This window comes from Pyrgilauda ruficollis, unplaced genomic scaffold (genome assembly GCF_017590135.1).
Source record: "Pyrgilauda ruficollis isolate IOZ18807 unplaced genomic scaffold, ASM1759013v1 scaffold29, whole genome shotgun sequence".
NCBI classification, from domain to species: Eukaryota; Metazoa; Chordata; class Aves; order Passeriformes; family Passeridae; genus Pyrgilauda; species Pyrgilauda ruficollis.
This window is the reverse complement of record NW_024524266.1, coordinates 12,679,062-12,689,061: the sequence shown is the minus strand read 5'-3', so window position 1 is coordinate 12,689,061 and position 10,000 is coordinate 12,679,062. Positions and strand designations below refer to the sequence as shown.

The 10,000-nt window shown below is 37.8% G+C and overlaps 1 protein-coding gene across 1 annotated transcript in view; it reads right to left on the bottom strand.

The window, feature by feature from the left end:
- Positions 1 to 10,000, bottom strand: part of POLA1 (DNA polymerase alpha 1, catalytic subunit) — a 184,476-nt gene that overhangs the window by 44,992 nt on the left and 129,484 nt on the right.

Below are 10,000 nucleotides of genomic sequence, written 5' to 3'. Positions count from 1 at the left end.
CTTTAAAACCCATTCAGTATTGAAGAGCAGTACAGCAACCTAGAGAAATGAGGTAAGAAATCAGGAAAAGAAAGAGGGAAAGACAGAAGGAAAAGCTGATGGAAACTCACAACAGCAAGGCAGCAGAAGACTGAACTAGTGATTCTAGTGCTGATGTTTTACTCATCTGGATGCAGTGCTATTCCATGAAACATCTTTTAACCAGCACACAAAACCTCCATATCTTGAAAGTGTGCATTTAAACAGGTCAGACAACTAGATGTCCTTATTTAGATTAATTTTAGAATCATAGAACTGTTTGGGTTGGAAGGTATCTTAAAGAGCATCTAATTTCACCCACCCTGCCATGGGCAGGAACAGCTTCCATTAGACTGCTTCCACGAGGTTGCTCAAATCCCATTCCAACGTGGCCTGCAACACTTCCAAGGGACAGGGGATCCACAGCTTCCCTGAGCAGCCTGTTTCAGTGCCCATGACCCTCACAGTAAAGAATTTCCTCAGAACACCTAATCTAAATATACCCTCTGCTAAAATTGTTTCCCCTTGTCCGTGTCCTATCCGCATGAAACTTCACTGTGAATTCCTGCATTAACCAAATACATGATGGTCAATGCTTCTTCAAAACTCTTCAGATTACTCATATTCCTCTGCAGTCTTTCATTTACTCTCTGGCATTTCCCAAATTCTTATATTTCTCTATATTCCCACCACACTCATAACCCTTTAAGTCTTTTCTGCATCCTCATTTTTTCTGCCCTTTTGCTTTCTTCCGCACCTGACTCCCTTCCATTTCTTCAAGCCCTCCCTATGGTGTATTCTTTGTTTACTGTTGTGTTGTGTCACCTGTGGTTTTAATCATGATAAAGGCAGTAAGAAATTAAATAAAATCCACAAAAAAAATTCCACCATTTAGTTTGCTAACTCTAATAGACTGCTTTGCAAAAGAGATAATTTCCACAGGCTACAGAAGTTATTTGTATTACTTCAATTAATTATAATACAAAACAGTGGCACCACTTCATTAATCAGCTGCTTGAGAGAGTTACTTTTGTGAAAAGCCTTTTTGATAATTTTGATTAAAAAGAATAGTGGCTCTTACTACTGTGGTATGATTCAGTATGTCCATCAAACAAATCTTTTAATATTTTTAAAACAGGAAAGAAATAGAAGGAAACAGAAAAGAAGTCTCTTGGCAGAAAAATGTGTCTTAGGAACTCTTTCAAGGCTTAGATATAATGGAGCAAAGCGTACAGGAAATACTTCAGTGCTTTGAGAGGCATTTCCTCCCCTCCCCCCACCCCCGAAAGATGCAGTAATTAAAACCTAATTATTATCTTCATTTTAAACAAAACCTAAAGTGAATACCAATTAATAACAACATACTAATGAGCATCTGCTGTGATGAAATTGAATATGAATGTGCTGCAAATTTCGGGTAATTTATTTTTTCGGGGAAGTGCCACTGGTCTCAATCTACTGCTAGAAGATTGTATAGACGGTACACATCTTCCATCATGTCTCCTATGTGCAGCAATTTTTTATTTTCAAAAAAAAGGACACACTTCAGCTTTGTGGGTGTTTATATATCCAAAGGCTATCCATGCTAAAATGATTTTAAGGCAATAAACTACTGTGTCATGTTTTATACACCTCACATATTCTTTTAGCAAACCCAGGGCAGCTGCATTGCACACAACCCCTATTCACCAGCAGATTCTAAAGGCAGATGCTCCTGCATGGCAAGAGCTCACAAAGTGTGAATTCATGTTACACTCAACACTCAATGTGAGTGCTCCTTGCCTCAAGCTGATGTACACTGAAGTCTGGTCTTCTTGCGCATCACAAAGCCTGGTTACAACACAGTGCTGGTCTAAGTCAAATAGGCTGAAATAAAGTGCACACCACTTTCACTTAATTCCATTAAAAACAAGAGGAGTTTGGTCACCATCTTTCCTGACAGAAGTCTTGGAAATACAGTAAATAGAGAGGGGTCGTATGTATGTGGTTTCCTTCTTAACCCTCCTAACTGTCCACCTGTTCAATCAACATTGGGTTTTTTTAGTGATTTTGACTTACAAAGTCCATTAAAGTAGTAAAAGAAAACTGGAATGGGCATAGTAGGATTTAGATGTGATGAAATTTCCCCTAGCAGTTATGCTAACATGTACTGTATGACAAAAGAAGAGATACTTTCATGTACATGAAGGAGTCAATGAAGAGGAAAAAAAGCCCAGCAGAGGACTGGACACTCTTGCACATTATGAGACTTTTTTTTTTTTCATTAAGTAATTGAAATGAAAAGAGCTTTTCCTGTTTTAAGTCCTGTCTAGCCATTAATGAGAACATTAAAAGCCCTGCTCCTCTTCCTTGGATATGCTGCTTTTTAAACAAAGACTCCATGTCATCTATGCTTAACAAACAGCTTCTCATTTTAATGGGATGCAACCCTCTCCTCTGATGCTGGTCTTGTGTGTGCACTACAGCTCATCTGAACATGTAGTAAACCACACCCAACTCACTAACCCAGCCAAAATTACTCACTTCTTTTCTAACCTGGCAGAACACTAACCCCCCACAAGTTCAACTGCCTCCCCGTGTGGTCAACAGCTGGCACAAGGTCAAACAGAAAACTGCATGGCAGCTGATGTAAACAAGCCAAAATAGCTGCTGCTATTAAGGGAAGACAGGATGTTTCCTGCTTTTAGTTTTGGGCTTGAGTTCTGCCTTGCATCCAGCACTCAAACTCATCTGAGCAGCACAATTATCACACCTGGCAGTGAAACCCAAGTCTTCCTTAAGAATCACTCTTTTTCTGATGTGTGGGAATCACTTGCCTCACATACCTTCAGTATACACCTGTCATTGCAAGTGTTCTTCACTTGGAAATTCTCAGCATCAATATGTTTATGACTAATTTTTGATATTACTAATATTTAATAGAATTATATATGACACAAGCACATAAAACTTGTGACTGAGCCTTTAATAAGCCAGACACTATCTGCTCTGAAGTATCTTTTTTGGTAAGAACATTATAACAGCAATTAATGACTAACAGCAATGACGAATTGTTGGATGAAGCTCTGAGCAGCCTGGTTTAGTAAAAGGTGTCCTTACCTAAGGCAGAGGGGTTGACAGTGGATAATCTTTCTTATGTTGTTCTAAAGGCTCTGAACATACACAAAACACACACAGCGGCCAACCACTGACTTACACCTGTAAACTTGGGCTTCTGGTCAAAGGATACTTGTCATTGTTAATGACCATGGAATAGGAGAAAAAGGTACAGCAGCTGGGTTTATCAAATAATTTAAGGTTTTGCATTCTAAATCAGATGAACAAAATAAGTTTTTAAAAATTAACTTAATCTGTAATCTGCCTCACAGATCTCGAGAGCCTCTAGAATACTCATGTTCTCCCTTTGAAAGCAGTGTCATTGTAAAACTGAGGAATTTGCAGACTAATCAGTCTGAATATCCATCCTACACTGATGCACTTTTGGATAGGGACTGTACAGAAATTCTCAAAGGTTAAGGTTTGAGGTTTTCCACGCCAAACCAAACAAATGAGCTTTACTGGAGATCTAAGGAAAGACAGATATGGCTCTGGAATCTGACTGATCCAGCAGCACATACAAGCAAATCTACAAAACTGTATGCAACCAGAAGCATGGAACATTACATGGAGAATTACCACATGATCCCAAAATCAACTGTATTTTAAGAGCCTCTGATCAAGAATATGCACACTTCAAATAAATTTCTGCTTGAAATAAGCATCATATAGAAATTATCCTATAACATACATTCTCCTTGGTATACAAGACAAACATAATCTAAAAAAATCCCTCATGTTAACAATTTTAACAGGAAAACCCCAAGCACTTTCAAAGCCAGTCATTCATTTATGGATTTCTGGAATTACTTAACCCTTGATAATCTGGGATAAAAAGAAGTTAACCAAAAAGGCTTGGTGAAACAGAACTGCAAACCACCTCTATAAAGCAAAGATGTCATTTTGCTGTGGAGATAAAGCACCATGGCCAAGTATTCCCCAGCTAGCTTAAGAGTTACAGAAGAAGCTAGCACAGGCTCCAGAACGCTGTCCCATTCTAGAGAATGGATGGATCTTATTATGGATGTTTTATTCTAGAAAATGGATGGATCTACCCACTGAAGAGCACTAAACTCCAGTTAACTATAGGTCATCTGCTTATTCAAAAGAGGAAAAATAAACACATGTGTAAGACCTCTCATCATTGAACAGAATTCTTTTAACTTTCAAGTAATTTCATATATTTCCATAAAAAAATTGTAAACTTACAACACTCTTTCTAACAAACAAGAACTGAACTGTAAATATCCAGGAAACTTACCTCAAAAAAAGATGTGCTACTACAACTGAAAGAATCAAACAATCAGGACTCTGCTGAGCTGCAATCTGCATACCAGGGTAACCCTGTCCTTACTCACGGAGAATGTAGCACAATCCCTTGCTCAGGACTCACACCTCTCACAGCTGGAAAACAAATCAAGTGGGGCGCAACCCAGAACATTACATGAAAACACCTTAAGAGGAGTAAATCCTGCCTGCAGGGAAGGAATCTGTGTAAGTTACCTCCCAGACCAGAACCACAAATCAACCATCTGTCAGCCACAGCCCTGCCCCATGGCACAGAGAGAGGCCATTACCAGAGGTCTCCTGGAGGCCTCTGCAGAGTAGGTACAGAACTGCTTTTTACCATTTTATGCTATCTGCTGACATGCTCAAGAATGGTTGTGTAGTGCCAAGGATGAGCAAAATACCCCTCATTATCTTATCTGAGGCACATTTTGAGTCTTCTGTCTGTTTGCTTTTAAAATAGAGGGTGCTACTCTTGATGTTCAGGTGCAGGAAGCCATGGGTAACAATGGAAAAAGCTGGCAGAACAAGTGCTGCCCTCACAATCTAGGCTGTAGCAGAAGTACCAAGTTGTAATCTGGAAGTAAGATATTTCTGTTTACATAAATTAGTTTGATCTAGCTCAGTACTTGCAACCTTATTTTTATTTACTTCTTTTAGAAATAAAGTTCTTCCTCACTAATGGATACACTTTATACAAACATTTGGCACTCGTCAGCTATCCAGGAGCACACACTGTAAAAGTGCAATCTGTGTAAGCAATTTACTGTATACATATTTATTTAAATTACAATTTCATTAAGAAACGGGCAATGTTGCATTTCTTTACCACAAAATAATTTATTAATATTTGTGAAAGCCTTTTTTAGCAGAATCTTGATTATCATTCAACAAGCACAAGTAAATAATTTTAAAATGGTTTATTATTAAATAAACAACACTATAAATAGGCTAGGTACACAAGCAAATAAGCTTGTCTAAATATATTTTAGATGTAAAATAATGCATGTGAAAAAAAAAAGAAAAAGTATCACTTACAGTAAGGGAACTAAAAATGCTGCTTTGGATTATAGTATTCCTGTTTTCCAACACTTCAGGAGTTGACTCCCTAAATTCTAGGTATTAGCAAGAGAGTAAAAATTTGAAAAGAGAGGTTTTCACCTTCAACTCCTAGTTTCTCATTTTTAACAAACTATTGTTTGAGCTCTCAAGTAGTTAAATAACCTGAAGCAAGGTTTGATCTAATGTCTCTGGAGCACCTCCTTAGACTTTAACAGAATGGCTCTACTAAATGCTAAAGGAAAGTAATGTCACACAGATGACAAAGTACAGGACGGCATCTTTTCTGCTAAGATAGCTGTGCACAAAGACACATCTCAGTGACTCATGAGGCAACTTTATCAGCTACCCAAGGGTTGAAATCAATGACAACACCTTAGGTACCAGACAACTCCACTGAGATTCCAGCTACTCCTTCCAAATGTAGTCAATGTGATGGAGGATTTATCCCCACACACTTTCCTTTCCAGGTAAAATATGTTATTTTCAATCTTCTCCATAACTCAAAATTGATTCCTTAGCAACATAACCAGCACTGCCATCAGTGCATGAACTAATTGTAACGTATTTTAGTTTTTAATGCCATCTTCTCTACACACATCTCTGGCATTGCCTACCAACCTAACAAGGTTCTGGGTGGCACAAGCTTCACCAGACAATGCATGTTTAAAACTGATTGTCACCACTGTTAAGTTTTTAGACCACTTTGAGAAAAAGCCACAGATTCTGTCCTGTTCTGCACCCTTCAATTGGCAAATCCAAACATGAAGAGAAAGACACCAATCCTAAGATTACCCACAAGGAAAAAGTGTAAGTACACCTAAGAACAAGGAAAGAATTAAAAACTTTTAGGTTTTTACTTTTACACTTTTTATCCTGGAACATAAACACACATTATTGACAAATAGGATAAAAAGTATAGTTAAAAGTGTTCTGAAGAATAATGTTCCCCTCAGGGACTAGAATTAAGCTTGGAGTTTTTTGCCCAGGATGTACACATCTACCTGGGCAGAACTATCTGGTTGTATTAGGAGTTTTGAATGTTCACATTCAGCAAATGAAAAGATCTTAAATTTAATCTTTCAACTTACAACAAACTCCCACAAATAACAGACAGGAAAACTGCAGGTTTTTCTCAGCCCTGGCACCAAAACACTAAAGCAGGTCAGGTATTCCTTTAAAAATGAACCATGTTATTTTACCAAATACAAATTATACTATTTTACCAAATACAAAGGAAGACAGAAAGTAATTTGTGTGGTTCCAAACTGGCAAAGCAAGAAGTCTCATGATAACAGGGTTTCCAGGCAAAAGTCTGTAGGAAGCTCAGGAGCAGTGTCCAAGTGAGCCTCACAGGGAAACCATGCATCTACTTTGCAACTTCTGAGAAAATTCTGACCTACAAGCTGGAGAAGGAATGTGGTATAGTTATTATTAGACTTAGTACCTCCAAGTGCAAGGGATATTTTGTCTAGAGGACAGAAGAAAAGCAGCTGGCTGTGACTGGAAGACATAAAACCTCCCAGTTTAGCAGCAGTCAGCTGGTCTGAGTATTTTTTCATTATTAGAAGAATTTTCTCATTAGACTACTACTCTTTGTCTTAGAGCAGCAGTCTAACAATTTAGAAAACCAGTAGCATTTAATTAGAAAGATACTTCACCTTTCTGATGACAGCAACTAAAATTTTCCTAAGAAGTCCAACATATCTGACAAGAAACCTGTATCAAATGCTTTGAATATTGGACTCTGTCCCACAAGAGAAATTAAAACATGTGAGCAAAAAAATACATCTGAGCACATACAACATTCTGCAACTTGAGAAGCTTCAATGAGAAGTACAACAGTACAAGACAAACATTCTCACCATAAAGAAACAATCCTAAGAGTTAAGAAGTCTTACCAGCAGCTTTTCCCTCCATTCCAGTGATCAGACAGAATGTACAGGTACTTGCAGCACAAAGCTCTATAACCATTCTAGTGTGCTTCAACAGTGAGAATCCATAACAGATTATAAATTGAGAAAGGGAACAGTATGGACCCTGAGTGTACAAAGTCAAGCAGCTTCCTCACAGGACTTCCTTCCCTCTTTCCCAAGCCTATGACTGCAGCTACAGCCCTGCTCTAACAAGACAACCCATAAAAACAGGAGAGGGGAACAGAGAATTTCATTAACAGGACAGACACTTCAGAAACTTTTCAGCAAGAACAAGTGACATCTGAATTTGAATGTCAGCTCTCGATCACAGTGTAATGCTTGTAAAGACATTCGCTAAATTTGGATGCTCAGATAAAACTGTTGTATTGCTCTCAGAAATGCTCATTTCACAAAGAGGTGAACTTCACCAGATACAACACTCCTAATAGAAGGAGATGATGTCTACCAAAATTCTGTAGACAAAAGGAGAAACTGGAGACTTTGTCACATATTGCCAACATTGGCATTAGAATAAACATCACCACCATTTACCTCCATACCCACAAAAAGCAGCCCAATCACAACAGCATACATGTTAATTTTTCTAGCAACATAGAAAATTATTTGCAAAGATTCACTCCTCCTCATCTAAGTAACTTATCTGCACTCACAATCTCTGCATACTGAATTTCATCCTCTGAGCAACCACCTTATTTTTTATCAGACACCAAATAGGCCCATCTTGAGACTGCACAGTGACGTTCTTTGCCTCTTTGGGAATACACAATTTTAGATGCCAGCTAAATCTGCCTTGTGAAAGAATAAAAGTAGAGAGAGAAGCTAGATTTCAGTAACCCTAAAAAGCAGCTAAGCAGTTTGCCTGTCATGATACGTAGTTTAGAGAAATTCATAACTGATCCAACAGAATAAAAGCATTACTAGGCATGATGCTGGCTCTCCCTGGAGCTTCTCCTTCACACATCTCTTTGAGTGCTGATGCTGTAGCAGGGACTCTAAAGAGAACTCATGTTGCTGTCATCACAGTACTCAGTGCACAGCCATTTTGGCCATTCCATTCTCAAATGCATCTCCAAATCTTTCCCATTTAAAACAGAAGTGTCTTATACTGTATAAAAAGCTTGTAGGAGGCAAAACACAAGGAATCTCACAGGGAACATAAATTATGAATAATTAAGACATGTAAATTGTTAAGCTAGTAAAGTTGTATTTCTGAGATTTAAAATACAGCCAAATGAAAAAAATCAACCTGAAATTTAGGACCAGGGAAAATACTCATAAATGCGTGTAATAAAAATGTCAATCATGTAATTTAAAATTACAGTAAGGCTGGAAAAAAGTGGCCTTATCCTTTAGAGTATCATGCAGCACCCCAGTGCCCAAATTACAGGGAATAAAAAGATGAAGAGGACATTCTCTTTGAGTAGAGAACAGACTGCCCAGAGAAGCTGCTCTCAGGGGATTTAGTAACAATACTTTAAAAAAGTAAATTGAAAAATGTATTTAGAAAAGTAAACTGAAAAACTTCTCGCCAAGAAAAAGTTAGATTGCCTAATTAGCCATCTTTATAAGCTAGACAGAACCAAAGGAGCACCTAATAAAATACACTTACTGCAAATCATTGCTATTGTTCTATACTCCTATAACTTTATCCTTACAAAATTATGATTTTGACATTGTTATTCTTAAATCTTATACAATTAAAAGCTCACTCCAATTCTGCACAGCAAGGCAGCTGATTTCCACAGGTGTGGCAAGTCTGCCACACAAACAGCAGCCGGCTGATGTTGAGGCTGGGTCTGTAACACACATCAGGGCAGGTGAGAGTGCACCCGAATCAATACCAAAATAATTATTCAGAAATACCTCAGTTCGCCTTCAGCTCTCCACAAGGGAAGTCTTTAGGACTTCTCAGCTTCATGATAAAACCACGACTGTTGCTAGTAAGGGTGCATCGATGTCAAAGACAATATAGCCAAATACACCCAGTTGAGAAAGTTTAGTATTACCCTCAATCTTACAGCTTTTACAGCAGACACTTTTTTTCACTGTCTTTTCATTACAGCCTTTCATCTTTATTCACCAAATTTATATATACCACTCAATTTAATCTTCATTCCACTGTATAATTCTGCAATGGAAATTATCTCTTGAAAGGATGTCATCTTTAATACATTGTTTCTTCACAAGGCTTCAAGACTGTATTATCTACACTAGGTAATCAATAACTTTTTGTTCAGTGATACACTGAATGTATTCAGTCCAGAACTGTCAATTCTCTTGTTAAGGTTTACACAAGTACAAGGGAAAACTGCAAGCTCAATTTTTTTAATTTTTATTTTATTCAAAAGGCTGGGGGAGTAGTGGATTTAAAAAAAGTATTTGTGTAGAAAACAATTAATAACTTTATACATATACTACAACTAACCAGAGGAGCTGTCTCAAGTAGAAAATTAATTTTTATACTAGCTAGCTCATTCTTTGGAGCATCTATGTATTTCAGCATTTGGGATGAGGAATGGAGCTGAAATCTGACTGGAAGACACAAATTAGGTTATATAACAACAACCTTGTATGGAAGCAGGAAAGCAGCCAAACCTCACACT